The sequence below is a fragment of the Bombina bombina genome, chromosome 2 (assembly GCF_027579735.1).
Source record: "Bombina bombina isolate aBomBom1 chromosome 2, aBomBom1.pri, whole genome shotgun sequence".
NCBI lineage: Eukaryota > Metazoa > Chordata > Amphibia > Anura > Bombinatoridae > Bombina > Bombina bombina.
Genome location: NC_069500.1, coordinates 462,693,886 through 462,717,191, shown reverse-complemented (window position 1 = coordinate 462,717,191; position 23,306 = coordinate 462,693,886).

The window sequence follows — 23,306 nt, the reverse complement described above, 5'->3', positions numbered from 1 at the left end:
GGGGGATTAGAGTAGGTGTAATTAGTTTAAAATTCTTGTAATTATTTTATTATTTTCTGTAATTTAGTGTTTTGGTTTTTTCGTACTTTAGATAATTTATTTAAATTGTAATTAATTGTATTTAGTTGAGGGAATTAACTTAATTATAGTGTAGTGTTAGGTGTAATTGTAACATAGGTTAGGTTTTATTTTACAGGTAAATTTGTCTTTATTTTAACTACAGTAGGTAGTTATTAAATAGTTAATAACTCTTTAATAACTATTGTACCTAGTTAAAATAAATACAAAGTTGCCTGTAAAATAAAAATAAACCCCTAAGATAGCTACAATCTAACTATTAGTTATATTTGGCTAGCTTAGGGTTAATTGTATAGATAAGTATTTAGTTTTAAATAGGAATTATTTAGTTAATTGTATTAATTTTATTTAGATTTATTAAAATTATATTTAAGTTAGGGGGGGTTAGGGTTAGACTTAGGTTTAGGGGTTAATAACTTTAATTTAGTGGTGGTGACGTTGTGGGCAGCAGATTAGGGGTCAATAAATTTAGTTTGATGCGGCGACATTGGGGGCGGCAAATTTGGGGTTAATAAATATAATGTAGGGTTCGGCGATGTTGGGGGCAGCAGAATAGGGGTTCATAAGTATAATGTAGGTGGCGGCGGTGTCCTGAGCAGCAGATTAGGGGTTAATAATATAATGTAGGTGTCGGCGATGTCGGGGGCAGCAGATTAGGGGTTAATAAGTGTAAGATTAGGGGTGTTTAGACTCGGGGTTCATGTTAGGGTGTTAGGTGTAGATATTAAAAGTATTTCCCCATAGGAATCAATGTGGCTGCGTTATGAGCTTTACACTGCTTTTTTGAAGGTGTTAGGTTTTTTTTCAGCCGGCTCTCCCCCATTGATTTCTATGGGGAAATTGTGCACGAGCACGTTTTACCAGCTCACCGCTACCGTAAGCAGTGCTGGTATTGAGGTGAGATGTGGAGCTAAATTTTGCTCTTCGCTCACTTTTTTGCGGCTAACGCCGGGTTTATAAAAACCCGTAATACCAGCGTTGTCTGCAAGTGAGCGGTGAGGGAAAACTGCTCGTTAGCACTGCACCACTGCTAACGCAAAACTCGTAATCTAGGTGACTGTTTTTTAATAAACTGGTGAAACCTCTTGAAAAAAAGAAAAAAAGTTATGTTTTATTAAAAATACATAAATATTTTTTACTTGGGAGAAATATTGACCAAGCATTAAGCATGCGTTCCCAAACATCCTGTATTTTGTAAAGTAATTTTTGTAATATGTGTAGAGCAAATCATTTACATTAATTATGCTGGGGACATACATCTTCTGAAAACATAACATACGTACTTTTGATTTACAAAAATGTAGTTGTCTAACACTGTCACATTTAATCAATCAAAGAGTTAATTACTTTTATGCTGTTCCATAAAGTACCTTACATACACAAAGTTAACAAATATTTAGCGTTAGATTACAAGATGAGGGCAAAATATTGATTCTGCGAAGGCGATATTTGTGCTCAACTTAGTAATACCAGAGCACGCAAATGTGGACTGGTATTACAAGTGAGGTGCACTCACGAGAGCAGGCTTCCTTAGGCTCTAATGAGAACTAGCGCAGTGAAGGAGGTAAGTCGCACAGCGATGGGCAGCAGATTTAAATATATATGAATATATTCATATATATTTATGTGTTAATATATGTATATACACATATTAATACATAAGTATATATGCATATAAGCAAATACATATATATTTATCGCAAACACACAGTCCCCATAGACCTCAATGTAAAGGCACTTTTCAGTGCTGTTTTTTTCTAACACACCACACCCGCCAGCTTTAACCCATCAAAACTGCTTCTTGCACTACACACTTAATTTGGGGGGATATTGGTGGACATTTAAAAAAATTAACCAGTGGTCTGACCACTGGTATATTTTTTAAGAGCTGGTTATGTATTGCATGCCCGTAAACCTGCGAATTTGCCCGTTTGCGGGCGCGTGATAAATTAACTTGTAATCTAGCCCTTAATTGGTATATAAATATATTTTATTTACGTTTTAGAAATATACAGTATATGTAGAGCTTTTTTTATATAATTGCCTTGTTCCTGTTTATCATGCCTCTCCTGAAAGCCCAGAAGCTAAACAGAAATTTCTATTTCAGAAATGAATGTTGCAGCATGAAGTCTGTGATATGACTAATAGGAAAAAAATCCAGAATACCCTGTAAAATATGTAATACGTTGTAAACAGCAGAATGCATAAATTAGCTTCCAGAATCTAAATTTGGATTTCAGTGCCTTCAGAAATGTAATTGTTTATTTAACTGTATTAAAAAAAAAATTAACTTTTTTCCATTTGAGGTTTGAATGTTAAACAAACCGTGATATTGTCAAAGCTTTGATATAAATGGTAAAACAAGTTTAAATTCATATCACGCATTTTTCTGTAACATCCTCTAGTCATTTAGTACACAAAAGATACCTCAATAAAATTATGTATTTGGCGCTTCTTCGCATATCCTTTTAGCTAAAATATATATCTGAACCATTTGTTTTGATAACATAGGTGTTTGATTGAATGTTTGTGCGGCCATTAACTGCGTAAATCCTTTGAATGTAGCAGTCAAACTGTGCAGTTTCCAGTTCGTATACACCTTGGAAACTTGAGAAAAATTCATTTAAAAAATCTACAGAAGTGACAATATCATATTGTGTTGAGGCACAGATTTGTCAAATATAAAGCAAAATATAACAATTATAGTAACCCATTATATGATTTGCTTCCTTTTCTATGGTATTCTAACCCAATAGAAAAAGAGATCTTATAATTAAGTAAAGGGACATTCCCGTATAGGAGTGAAATATTCTAGTTTGGTACAAAATTTATTTTTACACAAATTGCACAGTCTGTTTTTCTGACATTTGCTTTTGATAAACACACAAAAACCGTGCTGGTATTACACACCAACTCAATAATAAAATATACAGGACCAATGCAAAAGGAAAACATGGTAACTGATTTAGCATTTACGCCTCAAGTGCCTGTATGCAGATTGTGTCCATTAACAATACTAACTATAACAGATTAGGACATGTGCAATTAGCAATTTCATATTATTTAAAACACATTTATTTTTAATTAATAATATTTAGTGCTCAAACACTTCGGTTTTCCCCTTATCTATCTTTTCTGCTGAGGCTATGGATTGATATAAAACAATAAAAGTGAGTGTGCATAAAATACTGTGTGGAAACTCTGTTAAAGCCTTTCTTTAACCATCCTTAACGTGTTAATGGATTACTTTAACAATCCTACATTCTATATTTATGCATATAAAGTTTATAAATGTGAAATTCATGCAATTTATATACTTATGAAGATGCAATATTCTACTACTGGGTGCAAGGTCACCATAGAAAAAAATTGGGACAAAATATCAAAGTGCACCTGGTGAGCCCTCATCTCTGAGGCTGGCGATCAATAAAGAAATGGTTGGACAACCTCTCTGTTGGTTCTTGCGAGGAATGCTGACAAATGTCCTTACTTTGTTGTGTTTCCCTCCACTGTTCCGTAGCCTGTGGAGCATTTAGCATAGACAGAGACTTTGTATTCTGAAGCTGAGCAGTTTGCAAGTCTGATCCACACTAAGACCCTATAGTGAATAAAACGGCTCCATGGCGAGGAAGCAGCACATTAAATCATCCCCAGGAAAGTAGAAAGGGTCATATAAAGATAGGAAAATGATGTCTTATTTGCTGTGCGCTCAAGTTGGCAAAATAGGGTACAGATTTACAGTCTGTGTGTTACTCTTATTAGATAATGACATTTCAAAACTTCTGGCTTCTTATTCAAAACTATCAAATTAATACTTAGGCGAATGAAAGATAAGTTGACTCCATTATGAAGTATAATTGTAAATGGTGGGCTCTAAGTATAAATCCATTTTAGTAGTGATTGGTCAAATAACATCTTTCAGTCTATTCCAATCTTGCGTATCCTGTTTATCAGTTGTTTTTTGGCTCCTTTCTCAACTGTGGAGCAATCCCAGTCCAAACAATAACACTATTTTTATCTTGGAAAAAGAGTGTATTGGATAAAAAAAAATGTATCTATACGATGCATGGATAACATCAACTCTGGTGATCCCAATCCACCCAACTAAGGGCTAGATTACAAGTGGTGTGCTATTGTTAGCAAAGTATCCAATAAGCAATACTATGACCATGCTAACTAGCGTGCACATTACAAGTTGAAAGTAAACTGTTGCGCTCAAGCGCAAACAAAATTTGCGCTCAACTGTTTAGCGCACCTGAAGACCTAGCATAAGGTTTAAAACAAAGTTACTCCAAACATAATATATGTGTATATATATATATATATATATATATATATACTGTATATATACATGTGTGTGTTTATGTGTGTAAATATGTGTATAATATATATATATATATATATATATATATATACTGTACATATATATATATATATATATATATATATATATATATATATATATATATATATATACATACATATAAACACATGTGTACATACATATTGACTTTAAAGTCATTTCCACTGAAATACCTTTAAACATTAAAATTATTTTTTATTAATTCTTTATATATTGTAATGTGCTTACTGTGTTTGTAATATAAATATGTAACATTCCAATGTTCTCCACTTAGAAGAAAATATTCTTTTTTATTTTTAAATATTTATATATTGAAATCTATACCTGTATATATATATATATATATATATATATATATATGTATGTATATATATATATATATATATATATATTACAAAAAAAATTAGGTCTAGCATGGTGTTGAATTAGCACACAATCGATATGTGTTAGGCTTTTATATTAACAGCGCACTCTATTGAAATCTATGGGGAGAAGCAGTTAAAGTGGTTGTGATATCCGAAGTCCTAAAGTTAGCGTGCACCCTTTCTCTAACATTTTACTTTTAACTTATAATACTTAAGCTAACCTGATTGCGTTAAACGTGTACTTTGAGCACAGTTAGTGCGCAAACAAAAGAAAAAGTTAGTGTTCCACTTGTAATCTGGCCCTAAATGTAAAGAACAAAATGGCTCCTTCGAATTCAACAATCAAAGACACTTGATAAAGTGCCAACCTTCATTTTCAACATATTTGCAAGTATTCCATGAGGATTTGGAATAGTTTTATCACCTTAAGCATGTGTTATACATTCTGAAATGGCCATTGACACTATCTTAGATGTATTTATGAATATGTGGTCTAGATCAATGAATCCTATATTCATCACTATTGTATAGTTTGTTGTTAGTTTATGGGATAAAAATTGATATGTATTTAATAGACATATATGTGATGGCACAAAAGCTAACAAGATCTGTAAGAAATGTTATAAAACAATATTCACAACTGCAAAATCTAGTTATTACATTTAGAAATCCAATAATTTTTTTCTGGTTTTCTTATTTTGTTGTCATTAAATAAAACAACAACAAAAATGTCTCTCGATTACACAAACAGCGTAAAAGACAGATAATCAATAATAAAGAGCCACAGCCCAGCTTTGAAAGCGTAAGTGATAGTGTTTTTCTGAGAAGGTTAAGAGGACAGAGGATAAATAAAAAGTTTCTGAAAGTAAAAAGATAAGGTAATTTAACAATTAGTATAGTAGACTGACTATAAAGAGAAGGTAAAAATTGTTATAATTGATGTAAAATATTTGATGATCCAATCAGTAACAAATATGTCAAGTATAGCATATTGTCAGGCTCATAGGATCGGGTTCAGGAATTTGGAGCTTATGTGTTGAGGTGACAGACTTAGTCCCATTTTGAGCATTAAAAGGGGACAGTGGTATGGGCTTATTTACAGTACTACCCCTTTTAGGCATGTTTGAGGACCACAGAAAATGCAGGTCTTATTGTAAAGGAAACTGGAAATAGATTAAGGCAGCAGTAACGCCCACACCAGAGCTGGAGTCAGAAGTAGTGCTCACTCTAGAGCCAGGAACAGAAGTGCCCACTAGAGAGCCAAGGCCTCTAATGACCACTTGAGAAACAAGGACAGAAGGGCCCTGGAGTGCTCACCTGGGTTGAATACAGGAGTGCCCACTCTAAGGCCAAGACTGGAGTGCCAACTTGGTCTGAAGACTGGTGTGCCCACATGGGGCCAAAGACAAAAGAGGGATACAGGTACTTGGAATACACCTTCTACAGGACTAGGGTACAGGAGCAGGGTACCAGTGTTTGGCAGAAGTCCTTTGCAGGGTGTGAATACTGAAACAAGATACCAGTGCTTGGCAGATGCCTTCTGTAGGGCTTGGGTATAGGAGCAGGATAGCTGAGCTTGGCAGATACCGGGCGTGAATGTTGGGACAGGATACCAGTGCTTGTCAGATGCCTTCTGCAGGTCTTGGGTAGAGGAGCAGGAAACCACTGAGAAAAGAAGAGACTTGGGGTTTGAGTTTAAGTCAATTATTGAATACCTTGAGAGGTATGAGCTAATTATATCAGGAATTAGTTACTCGTGAATTTAGAGGGAGTTCTTTCCAATCTTTCTTTTTAATTCATACTCACATTCTTCTTATTCTAAGTTACAGTAATTTAATCTTCTTAAACAGGATTTCTATTGGCAAACATGTCTTTGTGTTTTAAAGAAAAGGGAGGGTGCGATGGCACTACTATGGGTATTGAGGGTTGGGCTGGTAATAGTATAGATTTTGGCCTTAATAACAATCTTACTTGCCCGTTGGTGCTGTGTACCAAATTATATGCAAACTGTACAACCAAGGAGGTTGTGAAAAAGGGTACATTCAAATAGCACTCACATCCTCATATAGAAAATCAATTTGTATGGCGTGAAAAGTGTGTGTTAAAGAAATGACACATTAAAAATTAAACTTTAATAGTAGAAATTAAAAATTGGGCACACTTAAAAACCCTAGGTAACTAGTAGTTGTATTATATAGTACGTCTGTTAATAGTCAGACAGGGTAAATTTATTTTGTCAGATAATCCTTATATCACCTCCTGAGGAATATATTAGTTATGTAACCAGTGTAACCAAATTGTATAAAGTACTTGTGGCGTGACTGATTGATTGCTTGAGCTAAGTTGATAGTAAACTGTAAATCAAATATTTTTTTTATTTTTTTTTAAATAATTTTTATTGAGGTTTTGCAGGGAAAAAAAGGACATACATATAAATATGCAGATGAAACTGCTACATAACAGCAAGACGTAGCGTCATACAGAAGCATGATTACAGCATATTAATCAGTGACCACTAACATCAAATGAATAAGAACAACAATAGTATGTCATATGAAGGGTACCAAGGCTAAACAAACCTCACATATTTTTTGTTTTATAACACAACGGTCTATGAACAGTCAAAAAGAAAAACAATAATATATGAGAAAGACATAGATTGTCGAGTTATTAATGAATATCAGGCGAGAAATAGAGCAACTCAACAGATGAATAGCATATAGTACAAGAAAGGAAAGAGGGGGAGGAAAGGAAGGAGGGGGGGGGGGGAAGAGAGAAAAAAAAAAAAAAAGGGGGGAGGGAGGGAAGGGGGCGGTAAAATGACTTCCCACTACTAAGTCCAAAAGATGCTATAATATTAGGTCTCTGCAGGAGAACCCACCGGCGATCGGCATTCACCCCTCATAAGTGATATCACTAATGATCTCAACATATGAGGTAGAAGACATTTCTAGCATGTTATGACCTCCCCTTCTAGGCTTTGTCGCCAGGCTTCCCAACATATACAGTGGATCGTGATTTTATTATTAGCTGCAAAAACAGCGCATTCCATGGTTTCAATATGTGCCATCGTGGACTTAATCTGACTCCATCTTGGGCCCTTAGATTTGAGCCATGCCTTAGCGATATTTAATTTAACAGACATGAAAATATATACACACAGTAATTTTAAATGTCGAGGCATCTTGTCAGTGAATAAATGGAATAGCGCTGCTGCCGGCCGGTTAGAATCCACTAAGCCTAGCTTGGTGCAATAATAGAATGCCCTAGTCCAGATTCTCTGAATCTTGGAACACTCCCACCACATATGGGCCGGCGACCCTACTTTGCCACATCCCCTCCAACACATAGGGGAGTTCGTTTTGGAAATCTGGAATAAGCGTAGGGGGGTATAATGCCATTGTGTCAAGATCTTAAAGTAGAGTTCGAAATAGGTAGTACTGTGAACCGTACTCTTAGTTAGTAAGGCTGCAGACCTCCATGCCTCTTCAGGGAAAATGTAGAGCACACTCCCAATGTGAGATATAAAAAGACTTGTTGTACGTGGGTGCCTGTATCAGAGCAGAGTAAGCAAGAGAGAACACTCTTGGGGCAAGGTATCTTGCATCCCAAAGCTTTTCCCACAGAGTACGGGATCTTAGGGGTCCTGCAGTGAAGCCCCAAGAACGCAAGAAGTTTCGCAATCGAAAAACTCAAAGCTCATCAGGGGCGAAGGAGAGAATTTATTTTGGAAGAGGGTAACCGGGATCAAGCCCTCATCTGAGAACAAATCTCTTACAGACTGAATCTCAAGCGCCCTCCACTCTAAAGGATGTGGATCTGCTAAAGCACCCAGTAAGCCTGTGATAGAGTGGGCCGGAGAGGGGTGTGGAGCAATTCCACTCTTATGATGAATTCTATCCCAAAACTTTAGGTTAGAAGCTATGATGTAATTTAAGCTTAACTCTGGTTTTCTGGAGTGTCTTGGAATCCAGATTAGATCTCGCAGACTGAGTCCCTTTGGTAGGGACGCCTGTTCAATTTCCACCCACCTACTTTCAGGGGGCTCTAAACCCCAGGCTGTGATATGGGCCAACCTGGATGCCTCATGATAGACTGCTATATTGGGGGCTGCCGCTCCGCCTGCTAGTATTGGATATGACATAATTTTCATCGCGACTCTAGGACGTTTCCTTTTCCAAATGAAATTGTTGCACAGTCTCTGAAACTGAGAAATTATACTCTTAGGAATAGGGAGAGGAAGGCACCGGAAGAGATATGTCAGCTTTGGCAAAAGGTTCATTTTGATAGCAGCTATCCTGCCCCACCAGGAGATATTAGGTGAATCCCATTTTACAAAGTATTCTTTAAACTTACCCAATAGGGGGTTAAAGTTAGATGATATAATAGTAGAGATATTGTGCGATAGATAGACCCCCAAATGTTTAAGCCGTGTAGAGGACCAAACAAAAGGGAACTGTCGCTTTAATGCCTGAGAATCTAAATTGGAGATATTTAAAGTGAATGCTTCAGTTTTAGAGTAATTAAGTTTGTACATACTTATTTTCGAAAAGGTTTCTAGTAAATTAAATAAGTTTGGTAGAGATTCCAACGGATCGGTGACCAAAACAGTTAAGTCATCCGCGAACAAAACTACCTTTTGGTTAGTTTCATGCAGTGTAATCCCCTTTATCCCATCGGACATCCTAATGGCTTCCGCGAGCGGCTCCATCATAAGAGCGAAGAGCAAGGGGGATAACGGACACCCTTGCCGGGTTCCGTTTGTAATTTTGAATTCAGGAGACAAAAACCCTAATCCTCGCACTCGGGCAGAAGGGTTAGAATATAACGCAAAAATTTTAGTGCAGATAGAAGGTGTAAATCCAAGATGCAGGAGTACCTCTCTCATATATAGCCAGTCGACTCGGTCAAACGCTTTCTCGGCGTCAAGCGACACCGCAGCGCATGAGAGACCGAGCCGACCCGCTTCAAAAAATATATTCAGTAATCTTCTAGTATTATCAGGGCTTTGTCGCCCCAAGGTGAATCCCACCTGATCAGGGGTTACTAGACATGGGATCATCTTATTTAAGCGCTTAGCCAAAATCTTGGCGTATAACTTTGCATCTAGATTTAGAAGGGAGATCGGTCTAAAATTGGGACAAGCGTCCGAAGATTTCCCAGGCTTAGGTAAAGTTACAATGGATGTCTGGAGGAATTCATTTGGAAAGTAGCCCAATTGTTCTGCTGAGTTAAACACCCGTGCGAGGAGAGGAGTTAAGCTAGCGCTAAAAGTTTTGTAAAATAAGTCGGAATACCCATCCGGGCCAGGGGATTTCCGAGGCTTGAGAGAGAAAATGGCATCTTTAACTTCCTCGCTGGACATTGGAGCTTCTAAGGTAGCCACATGTTCCTCGGAAAGTTTGGGCAGAGGTAGATTAGATAAGAAAAATCTAATATCTTCAACCCTAGGGGGTACTTGACCTCCCAAGGTTTGCAGATTATATAGATTTGCATAATATCTGGCAAATTCCATCCCTATATCATTAGGGTTAGTTAGTTTACTATTGCCAGTAATTAGATAAGGAATTCTGGCCTGAGCCGTTCTCTCACGCAACTTCCTCGCTAACAAATAGTCAGGTTTATTCCCCTTAAGATAGAATAGTTTCTTATTTTCTCGTAATCTGTTCTGGACTCTCTGGTTTTCTAGTGTTCTAAGGTGTTGTTGCACTGAAGAGATTCTTGGTAGAAGAGTGGGGTCTAGAGTTAGCTTGTGCAGGTTTGTCAAGGACCTGAGCTCCTTATGTAGTTGGGCCAAAGATATCGAGGATTCCCGTCGAGTTTGAGCCTGGAGTTTAATGAATAAACCCCGCAGATATGCTTTAAGGGCTCCCCATAGAAGGAAATTGTCAACATCTCCTGTGTCATTCAGCTCAAGAAATGAAGTAATCTCAACCTCAAATTTCTCGATCTGTCCCGGAACTGAAAGTAGTGAATCAATTAGTCGCCAAGGAGGTCTAGGGGACGGGTCGGTCACTCCATTCAGACATACAGACACTGGATTATGATCAGACCAAGTAACCTCTCCAATGGATGATCCTCCTATCCTATCCAAGAGCCAGGGGTTACTGAAAAAAAAGTCAATTCTAGAATAAGAATCATGAACCGGGGAATAATAAGTGTAGTCTCTATTGGTGGAGTTGAAAGAACGCCACACATCAAAAAGGTTAGCCTGGGTCAAAAGGGTAAAGAATTTTTGGGATGTGTCCATAGTAGCCTTGTCTATAGGCCTACCGTGAGATACTCTTTTGTCCATTGTCGGGTCTATAACCATATTGAAATCCCCAGCAAGTAACAAAAGGCCTCTCTTTACTTTGTCTAAGCGGGATAAAAATTTCTTAAGATGTCTAATTTGAGAAGAATTTGGGCCATAATAGGAAGCTAATGTGTAGGTGTTACCCTCCAACTTACAGACCAAGATAAGAAATCTCCCCTGGGGGTCAGCGTCCACATGCAGTTTTTCATAGGTGACATCTCTATGAACTAATATAGCGGTGCCTCTAGATTTTTTGACAAAGGAGGCTGTCTCTACAACCGGAAAGTAAGGAGAACGAATAGGAATCTGTTCCCCAACCCGCCAGTGGGTCTCCTGCAGAAAGACAATTTTTGCTTTAAGGTATTTTAAAGAGCGAAATAATAAGCTTCTCTTGGTGGGGGAATTAAGTCCCCTAACGTTTTGTGAGACACATACAATAGACATCGTGGGAAGGAAGAGAAAAAAAAAAGGGGGGGGGGGAAGGGGAAGGAGGGAAGGGGAGGGTTTGAGGAAAAGTAATTAGTTTTGCGGTATATTCGAGGATTAACCGCGCTAACAGTCTCTGGTACACAAATTTACCAGAGAACTATAATTACTAAGTGAACGGTGGGAATCTAATCACTAGCAGGGTAGGTATATGACTGGGTGGGGAATTGAAGGACAAGTTATACAAGTCATAGATTAATACCCAAGGGGGAACGTGTAAATATTTTGATGAAGGATAAGCAGGGAAAAGGTTAGGGATAGGAAGGGCGGGAATGTATGAATGTAGAGTGAATGGCCAAGGTATAAAATATATAGGTATGCGAGTGGCTGGTAATCAAATAGCTGATAAACAAGAAGGAGTGAGGGAACCATGTGAATGTTTGGGTATATGGCCAGGGGGGAAGAGGTTAGGTGAATAGATAAATGGATGAAGGTTTAATGAAGGTCAAATGGGGAAGGGGATGAGGTGTGGAGTAGGATGTTAAGTAGTTGAATGAATGAGGATTTGATGAAAGATAAGCCAAAAGGGGGGATGAGATATGTTTATTTTAACTGGTTCAATATAGTAAGCCCAATGCGATAGTTTAATATCTCATCTTTATGTGAAAACTGACAATGAGAAAACACTGCAAAGACGGGGGGGGGGGGGGGGGGGCTGCTACGCTCCAAAGGAGGGAAGGTCACACAAGAGGAGAACAAAGAGATTCACAATATATAGAAACAATTATCTTTTCTTAGATTGTACAATACAGCAGGTTCAATATGGTAAGCTGAACCCCTAGCTCAGTATGCTCTCTTTTCTCCTGAAAAACAGGGCACTTGTGTATAGAATAGTAGCAAGTTCAAATGGCAATGTAGGGAAAGCAGACGAAAAACAATAAAGAGAAGGGGGGACCGAGGAGGGGACACCAGAACACTTGTCCCACAAGTGAATATAGGTTAACTGTAAATAGTTGCAACACATAATAAACATTTTGGAACATTATTAGAATGACAATAGACCTTACTTTATCAAGAATAATAACAAAACAATCATATTCGTTTGCAATATGTAGATAAACATAGGCTGTATATTATCTTAGGCAATACAAGTATGGCCTCAGGCAAAGGAGAGAGAAACCCCCCCCCCACCCCATAAACCTCCCTCCCTTACCCACAGTCACACACACAATCACACTCCCAGTCTCTCCATCTAAGACCATCACACAAGACCGTCACCAGCCTATATTTAGAGAGTAAAGCCATATGTTACTAGTTATAGCAGAATATCATTGAGTTAGGTACTAATCTAATCATTGCTCCTAAAAATAAAACATAATACAAGACAACAATCTCAATATGTATATCAGTGTAATTTGTAAGGGGGCAACAGAAAACATCTCTTGCCCTCTTAAAAGAAAGAAAAAAACGGAAAAAAGAAAAGAGAGAACATATTGTAAATATAAGCTTATGCATAACAATTTTAGAAACACTTTGAGAAACAAATCAACTTGTTAAACTAAATTTTCAGAACATTTAGTCCTTCTTAACCAATGTCTCTATTACTTTACTTTACCAAGTACGATCATCACATCAGACAGTCTTTCAGGTATTGTCCTCCAAAAGAGAAGGTTCAAGGTCTCGTTTCTTGCGTTGAGGCATAGGATTCCAAGATGTTGCAGAGGGCCTCAGTGGAGTCCGAGATGTCAGGACAGAAGATGAAATTGGCAATTCACGGGATTGAGGTGGAGGTTGATTTCCTACATCATTCTGTGTCACATCCTCATCCGTCCCCCCAGCAACAGCGTCCCGGTCCCAAGATCTGAGTAAGGCCAGACCCTGGGGGACAGAGGTGATAGTGAAGGTGCGGTCATTTCTGGTGACATGTAACTTCGTGGGAAACCCCCACCTGTATCTGATGTTATTTTGGCGGAGGTATTTTGTTATTTCAATGAAAGTTTTCCTTTGTTGAAGAGTTCTTGGAGAGAGATCTGCAAATATCTTAACATTGGCAAATTTTTCAGGTAACTCTGGGTTTCGAAAGGCAGCTCTTTGTAAGCGTTCTTTGTATGTATAAAAATGCAATCTTACAATTACATCTCTCGACTGTTCAGAGGGGAGGCCCCTAGGTCTCAGAGATCTATGTGCCCTGTCAACCATATTTTCTGTAGAAGATTGAGGTTTGGCTAGCAGGGTAAAGTATTCCAGTAAAAACGGCATAAGCTCAGAGCTGGTAATGTCTTCCGATATGCCTCTGATACGCAGATTGTTCCTGCGAGATCTATTTTCTAGATCAGCCATCTTATCTTCTAATTCAGCAATATTGCCCGCCAAAATTTGTGTATAGCCAAGCAAATTAGATTGTTCCACAGCAAGATCTTCCTGCTTTCTCTCAACCGTATCCAGTCTTTCAGTAGTAGAGTGTAAATCTTTTTTAAGATCAGCAATAGTGGATGTCAGCTGTTCTGAGAATGAAGCATGATGCTCATCAAGCAAGGTTTTCAAAGATTGAAGTATGAAAGTTGGAGATGTTTGAGATTGGTCCCCAGTTTGCAGGTTGTGAATGGCCGCCATAGACAGGGATGACGATTCTGGGCTAGAAGGAGGAGAAGAACCAGGTTCCCCCATCGACATTAATGAAGCATGGCCAGCGTCACCTGAAGCACCAAAGTGGTCCACTACTGTCCGCTTAATTCCAGAATTAGTCTTGTTTCCAGTCTTCTTTCTCTGTGAATGAGACATCCCTAGTAGTCAGGTAGAGAGGTGTTATACACCTAGCACAAGTTGAAATGTTCACGTGTATTTCACACAGTAAAGTGAAAGCAATTTTTTTTTCTCTTTCCCCTCTCTCTCCCTCCCTTCAAATTGAAGCAAGGTCTCTCTTAATTGCAACACAATTGAGGGTGCATTTATACAGGTGTCCCCTAGTCCCCCCTCATCTGGCGGGGTCGCCTAGCCAGCCATATCAAGATTATTACAGAGGGAAAGAACTATAGACACACTCTCCAGGGGATTTGTCACTACTGGACCAAGTCGGGTAAGGAATGTGGGTATGACCCGCTGAAACTAGGTACAGCAGGAAAGGAGGGAGAGTGTGTTCACTTCAGGTAGATGTTTAAAATGTAAGATGAGTCTTGGTAGGTGTGCCTTGTCTTCCCTGTTACAGAATTGCTATTAATGCACAAAGGGTTTCATCAATATTCAGGCATATTATATTAAATATAAAGGTTGTAGTCCAGCAAAGACTAGTAGATGGATTTTCTGCAGTATAATTAAACTTGTGCTACTTTTCTTTCTTTAGCTCTTTTCCTCCCCTTCTCCTCTTAACTTCCCCTTTAAAAGAAAGCAGCTCAGGGGTATTGCATATATCATCCAGGTTACCACAGTGACTAGTTTCAAATCCAAGGAGGATTGAGGGGAAACAGATTCAATGTGTGGATATTATACAGTTGTTCAACAGATATTTATGCTAAGTTAGCGATGTCAGTGCTGAGGGCAGAGAACCCACGTGGCAGCAAAGCTGTAACAACTGATGAGGCTGATGTTGTACTGTAGGAGAAATGCAAATAGGCTGTAATTCTGTAAATATTTAGCCTTGGACTCTTATTATCTGTACAGGGCTTAAACAGTTCCCATTAAAGGTCCCTGTATAGGTTAGTGCGCAGTTTCTATAGAAGTCCAAAAGATGGCGGTTTTCCCGCCACAGCCTCAAGCCCCCGGGGCTAATGGAGCAGGTAACCCACGCTTCACTTTCTCTGATCCTAAGGTCTGGTGAGTGATGGTGTCTAGGGGTTATGTAAATGACAGTCAGTGTTCCCTTAAACAGTACTCACTTTTATTGTAACGGGTTCTGCTGACCAAAGTGTCCTCTGCCCTGCCGCGTAGAAAGTAGCCGGTAGTTAGGAGCTCTCTTAGTGCTATTGTTAAGTTGTTGGGCTCCGGAGCGGATCCCCGACCCTCCGGAGCTAAGAGCAGCACAAGTGAGCGCTGAGGAGGTAAGTGCAGGCGCTGCAGATCATGCGTGAGCACAGTAGCTGATGGCCTCCACAGCAGTATAGCCTTGTCCTGTGCACAGATCGCTCTGTAAATCTTGCAACTTAACCCCAAAACGACCAAGTAGCACAAGGGGTGCAGGGTGTCTCCTACTTAATTCGATTAATCCACAGGCAGACTTTTCAGTGAATAAGTGACAAATTTGACAAATTTGAGAGCTGATATAACAGGAGCTCAATGAAAGTACGTCTGTTATGTGCGGCTGTTGGCTCTGCCCCTCCTGTAAATCAAATATTATTTAAAAGTCTTGAGATAATCTACTGTCAAATGTCTTTCTCTCTTAATCTTGTTTGCCTTATGTAATTGTTCTAGAGTGTAGAAATAGGAATTCCAAGAAGTGTGTAAGGAGCAGAACTTGCTCGTGTATTACATGTAAATTGAATGGTAACAGAGTGTCCTTTTGAGTACCAAGTTGGTTAGTCTTAAATAACTAATAAATTGTTGCCGTTACTGGGATATCATGTATCTATGTAGTCACATTATATTGTAGTTTTATACACCTGAGTGATGTATTACTATATGCTGTAGATACAAAGAGAGTATTCCCCTTTGCTGTTATATTAACCTGTTAAAGTAGCAAGATGGTAATAAATTGTTAGTTTGTATCAAGTGGTTATGTGAAACACAGTGCTATTTAGAGAGCACAAGTTTTGAATTATTGCGTGCCGATAGTAAAATGAAATATGAGAGTAGTAGTTTCCGGCATGAAGAAAGTAGCCACTTAATTCAATGCAACAATTCTCCTGTTAATATATAGAGAGCAGTGCTTGCTCGTATGTTTGGTGTAACTGCAAAAAGTAACAGAGTGTCTTATTGGATACAAAGTTAGTTAATCGTAAATGACTAATAGATTGCTGCCATTGTTACAGTATAGTCATAACGTTATTCATAAATGTGTAATCGAGTTCTTTTGCAGTTTGTTACACCGTAAATTGTATATTACTGAATATTGCAAATACAAGTATAATGTTATTACTTGCCGATATTTAAATCTTCTAGGTAGCGTATTAGCAACTGATTAATAGTATATTTATATCGGATTAGTATGTAAGGCTCGGTGCTGTTTTTAGAAAACACAGCTAATAGATTACTGCATACCATTAGTAAAAGAAAGATTTTTTTGTGACTTACTAGTATTTAAAAGTAAATGCTTATTTTGGTTTTACCAAGGTGTGGTTATTAGTATTTAACACATTATACAACAAAATAGTGTTTGAGCTTGCAGCTCTATGTTGGTACAAACTGTATTAAATAACCGCCCAATATACAGATTTACTTGAAATGTAGTACTCCTAAGTATGTAACGGTACTGTTTGTATGCACAAAATACTTAAGCTGACTGTTATTATAAAGATATATAGTCAAAAGACTTTGTTGCTGCAGATATTAGCAATAATCAGCACTTAAGATTACAGAGCGAATATTTATCAAACACTATCCACAATCACCGTATGAGACATAAGTCTCAAATATAAAGTGTTTGAATACCTCTCGGTGAGCTTTTCTATCTGATTAAATCTGAGTATACATTGTCGTCAGCTCAGATATCATTGTTAACAACTAACTAGTATGTCTAGATTTAAAACTGAGGGGTCCCAATTCCCCCTGCTCCTGACATGTTTCGCTGGGTATACCGGCTTTTTCAAAGTTGCCTAGGGTTTTTAAGTGTGCCCAATTTTTAATTTCTACTATTAAAGTTTAATTTTTAATGTGTCATTTCTTTAACACACACACTTTTCACGCCATACAAATTGATTTTCTATATGAGGATGTGAGTGCTTTTTGAATGTACCCTTTTTCACAACCTCCTTGGTTGTACAGTTTGCAAACATGTCTTTGTGATCAGGATTTAGCCATTTGCCATGCCATCTTGTTTTTGGCAACAAGATCATTGGCACAGGTTTTTGAAGTAAACAGAAGTCCCTAAAAAATGAATAATGGTTTTGAATAATCATAATTTACAATATGTAGAGCATTAATAATATAGTCCATATATACTGTACTTAAGAAAGAATACTTGCTGAGTCCATCGTTGATATCCTTATTTTTTTTAACAAAATGTAAGTTTTTAAGTATAGTATTGTACATGGTTAAAAACATACATTTTAAAAATTCTGCAACTGCTGTTAATATATTCTGTTCAGTTCTTCACACATATAATTGTAATAGTATGTTAATATACATGTTAATACATAGGACCCCATTCTTTTCATGATTTTCCAACTTTTGCAATGTATATAATAAGGGGGCATTTTCCTCACTACATATATAATAAGGGGGCATATAAATGTACCATTGATATACTCAAGAAATTATAATATTTTATATAATGTAAATTAGTGGTTTCATGGTTTACAGTATGAGAACTGTTAAAATTCTGTTATAGTAGATAAGATAAGTTATGGTCAATTTCTTATTCTGAAAAACAAAATGTTGGCACTGTTCTTGATTTTAGATTAAAATCTTGCCTAAAAAAACTCTTTTCTCCATGAATAAAAAGAAAAGTTTTTTAATCATAAAAAGTAAAAAAAAGACAAATTTGCAAACATGCACAGTGTTCCCATTATGCCCATATACAACTGCCATTCACATTAAAGTCTACTCTAGAATTGTTATTGTTTAAAAAGATAGATAATCCCTTTATTACATATTCCCCTGTTTTGCATAACAAATATGGTTATATAAATACAATTTTTACCTCTATGATTACCTTGAATCTAAGCCTTTTGCAGACTGCCCCCTTATTTCAGTTCTTATGACAGACATTTATTTAGCCAATCAGTGCCCTCTCACTTCTAAAATCAGGGCGTGGTCACAGTGTTATCTATATGAAACACATGAAATTATGCCCTCTAGCTGTGAAAACTGCCAAATGCATTGAAATAAGGGGTGCCCTTCAAGGTTTTAGAAATTAGCATATGAGCCTACCTAGGTTTAGCTTTCAACAAAGAATACCAAGAGAACAAAGCACATTTGATCATAAAAGTGAATTAAAAAGTTGTTTAAAATTGTATTCTCTATCTGAATCATGAAAATTTAATTTTGACTAGACTGTCCCTTTAACTTTTATCAGAAATGTCAATTTATTCAATTGCAAAACACACACGTGAACTTAATGAACCCTTTCAGTAATTGGCAGCCATTATTGGCTTTTAACTGAGCTGTTCTGGGGAAATGGGGATTGAATCCTTTGCTTTTCGGCCAATCCCATTTTTGAAATATAGCAAATTACTATTGGAAAGAATGGAATCAACCTCAAAGTAGCTGCTTTGCAGTTGAGTAAAGCCTTTAACCTGATGGTAATTTTACAAATATATTAACTTTGTTTAGACATTTCCTACAGATAGCATGCTTATGTTCTGCTCTTAATTAAAAGTAGAGGTGTAAAATATGTACTTAGAGGCAAAATGTTCTTTTGCTTTGACTTCATATGGAAACAGACAATATATTTCTTGCAGTGGCTTATGGGTTTAAGTGCAAGGTAAAACTCAGAAGGGATGCATTTCAGTGGCCTGAAATAATATTAAAACTGATGAATGAAGCAGTGATAATGCATTATTATTATATATAAATAGAGGTGTGATCTATTTAGAGCACCCATTTCTTTAAGCGATAGTGCAAGTCTTTCATGTATACCTGTAGTCTGCCATTTGCTAGAGTAACAGAGCTGGCACGATCTTGATTTGATGCAAACAAGGAATACTTCAATGAAGTAAAAAAAATGTGATTTATGAGCAGGTGCAAAACATGAAAATTGATTAAAAATATGTTGGTTGATTATTAGTGATGTTGCAAACTTAAAATTTTCCGTTCGCGAACGGCAAACGCGAATGTCCTCAACTGTTTGCGAACGGGCGAACTGGGCGAACCACCATTGACTTCAATAGGCAGGCAAATTTTAAAACCCACAGGGACTCTTTCTGGCCACAATAGTGATGGAAAAGTTGTTTCAAGGGTACTAACACCTTGACTGTGGCGTGCCGGAGGGGGATCCATGGCAAAACTCATGTAAAATTACATAGTTGATGCAGAGTCTGGTTTTAATCCATAAAGGGCATAAATCACCTAACATTCCTAAATTGTTTGGAATAACGTGCTTTAAAACATCAGGTATGATGTTGTATCGATCAGGTAGTGTAAGGGTTACGCCCGCTTCACAGTGACAGACCAAACTCCCCGTTTAACGCACCGCAAACAACCGCAAACAGTCCATTTGCACAACCATGAGATAGATAGATTTGATAGATAGATAGATAGATAGATACATAGATAAAATAGATAGATCAATAGATGCAATATACATTTGATAGATACGATAGATAGATAGATTTGATAGATAAATAGATAGATTTGATAGATATATAATTTGCCAGACAGAGAATTACAAGACGTGAGGTCTGAGACCTATGGTAAGGTTCCCAGAGGCAGTTGCGGCGCCAGGGGACGTGTATATGGCATGGATTTTAGGAACCGGGAGATGGAAAAAGATGCTTGGTCGGTCCTCCTACTTCAAATTTGGGGCACTGCGCGTGCAATCGTGGCCGGACTTTTAGCCGACGGACATTTGGCAGACGGACATTTGGCCGACGGACATTTGGCCGAAACACAAGTGGCTGTCACAAAACAGTCTGGCCATGAGATAGATAGATTTGATAGATAGATAGATAGATAGATAGATACATAGATTAGATAGATAGATCAATAGATGCAATATACATTTGATAGATATGATAGATAGATAGATGATAGATAGATAGATAGATAGATAGATAGATAGATTTGATAGATACATAGATAGATTTGATAGATAGATAATTTCCCAGACAGAGAATTACAAGACGTGCGGTCTGTGACCCATGGTAAGGTTCCCAGAGGCAGTTGCGGCGCCAGGGGACGTGTATATGGCATGGATTTTAGGAACCGGGAGATGGAAAAAGATGCTTGGTCGGTCCTCCTACTTCAAATTTGGGGCACTGCATGTGCAATCTACTGTGCCACCAGATAAGAGTGGTGTGTTAAGTAGTACTATTCTGATCAGTTTAATACCTGTTACACCCCCTATCAGGGGACATGTATATGGCATAAATTTTAGGAACCGGGAGATGGAAAAAGATGCTTGGTCGGTCCTCCTACTTCAAATTTGGGGCACTGCACGTGCAATCATGGCCGGACTTTTAGCCGATGGACATTTGGCCAACGGACATTTGTCCGATGGACATTTGGCCGAAACACAAGTGGCTGTCACAAATCAGTCCGGCCACGAGATAGATAGATTTGATAGATAGATACATAGATTAGATAGATAGATCAATAGATGCAATATACATTTGATAGATACGATAGATAGATTTGATAGATAAATAGATAGATTTGATAGATAGATAGATAGATAGATAATTTCCCAGACAGAGAATTACAAGACGTGCGGTCTGGGACCCATGGTAAGTTTCCAAGAGGCAGTTGCGGCGCCAGGGGACGTGTATATGGCATGGATTTTAGGAACCGGGAGATGGAAAAAGATGCTTGGTTGGTCCTCCTACTTCAAATTTGGGGCACTGCGCGTGCAATCTAATGTGCCACCAGATAGGAGTGGTGTGTTAAGTAGTACTATTCCTATCAGTTTAATCCCTGTTACGTGTCTTTTTTTTGGTTTGGTTTTTGAAGCCACAGTGCAGCACCAGAGGCCAGAAAAATTTGGCATTTACATATGCCTGAAAAATTAGGTATTTTTGCAGCCGCTGCTGTAGCAGCGGCCAGAAAAATTGATGTTTGTTTCCCAGGCAGAAAGTGCCCTAAAACATTGCGGCTTGAACCCTAGTTGGTGGCGGATAAGTCACGCAAGTCATCCGGGATTCGAAGATAAAATACAGCAGCGTGTGGACCATTTTTAGCCCAAGGCAGCTCATCTCATCAGGCCTTTTTTACACAAATGTATCGCCCAATGTCAGTCCCTTTGGGATCCATCACTCATTCATCTTAATAAAGGAGAGGTAATCTAGACTTTTTTGACCTAGGCAACTTCTCTTCTCAGTGACAATACCTCCTGCTGCACTGAAGGTCCTTTCTGACAGGACACTTGAAGCTGGGCAGGCCAGAAGTTCTATCGCAAATTGGGATAGCTCAGGCCACAGGTCAAGCCTGCACACCCAGTAGTCAAGGGGTTCATCGCTCCTCAGAGTGTCGAGATCTGCAGTTAAGGCGAGGTAGTCTGCTACCTGTCGGTCGAGTCGTTCTCTGAGGGTGGACCCCGAAGGGCTGTTGCGATGCATAGGACTGAAAAAGCTCCGCATGTCCTCCATCAACAACACGTCTGTAAAGCGTCCTGTCCTTGCCGGCGTGGTCATGGGAGGAGGAGGATTACTTTCACCTCTTCCCCTGTTAGATTCCCGTTGTGCTGTGACATCACCCTTATACGCTGTGTTAAGCATACTTTTTAAATTATTTTGGAACTGCTGCATCCTTTCCGACTTGCGGTAATTCGGTAACATTTCAGGCACTTTATGCTTATACCGGGGGTCTAGTAGTGTGGACACCCAGTACAGATCGTTCTCCTTCAGCTTTTTTATACGAGGGTCCCTCAACAGGCACGACAGCATGAAAGACCCCATTTGCACAAGGTTGGATGCCGAGCTACTCATGTCCCGTTCCTCATCCTCAGTGATGTCACTGAAGGTATCTTCTTCCCCCCAGCCACGTACAACACCACGGGTACCAGATAGGTGACAACGAGCACCCTGGGATGCCTGTTGTGGTTGGTCATCCTCCTCCTCCTCAAAGCCACATTCCTCCTCTGACTCCTCTTCCTCACAATCCTCTTCCAGCGTTGCTGCAGGTCCAGCAAGCGATGCTCATAAGGCTGTTTCTGGTGGTGATGGTGACCACAACTCTTCCTCTTCCTCTTCACGCTCATCTACGGCCTGATCCAGCACTCTTCGCAGGGCACGCTCCAGGAAGAAAACAAATGGTATGATGTCGCTGATGGTGCCTTCAGTGCGACTGACTAGGTTTGTCACCTCCTCAAAAGGACGCATGAGCCTACAAGCATTGCGCATGAGTGCCCAGTAACGTGGCAAAAAAATTCCCAGCTCCGCAGAGGCTGTCCTAGAACCCCGGTCATACAAATACTCATTAACGGCTTTTTCTTGTTGGAGCAGGCGGTCGAACATTAGGAGTGTTGAATTCCAACGTGTCGGGCTGTCGCAAATCAAGCGCCTCACTGGCATGTTGTTTCGCTGCTGTATATCTGAAAAGTGCGCCATGGCCGTGTAGGAACGCCTCAAATGGCCACACACCTTCCTGGCCTGCTTCAGGACATCCTGTAAGTCTGGGTACTTATGCACAAAGCATTGTACAATCAGATTACACACATGTGCCATGCACGGCACATGTGTCAACTTGCCCAATTTCAATGCCGCCACCAAATTACTTCCATTGTCAGAAACAGGGCGGACAGGAGTGCTGGTCCAGTGTGACTCTCTGCTTTCAGGCAAGTCAACCCCAAGACGGCGTGACACTGCCGTATCCGGGATGTGGAATAGTACCTGGGGAGCTTTGGGGGGGGGGGTGCCGTTGATGTGGAGCAAGATGCAGCAGCAGAAGAGGACTCAGCCAAGGAGGTTATGGAAGAGGATGGAGTAAGAGGAGTAAAGGAGGTGGCAGCAGGCCTACCTGCAAGTCGTGGTGGTGT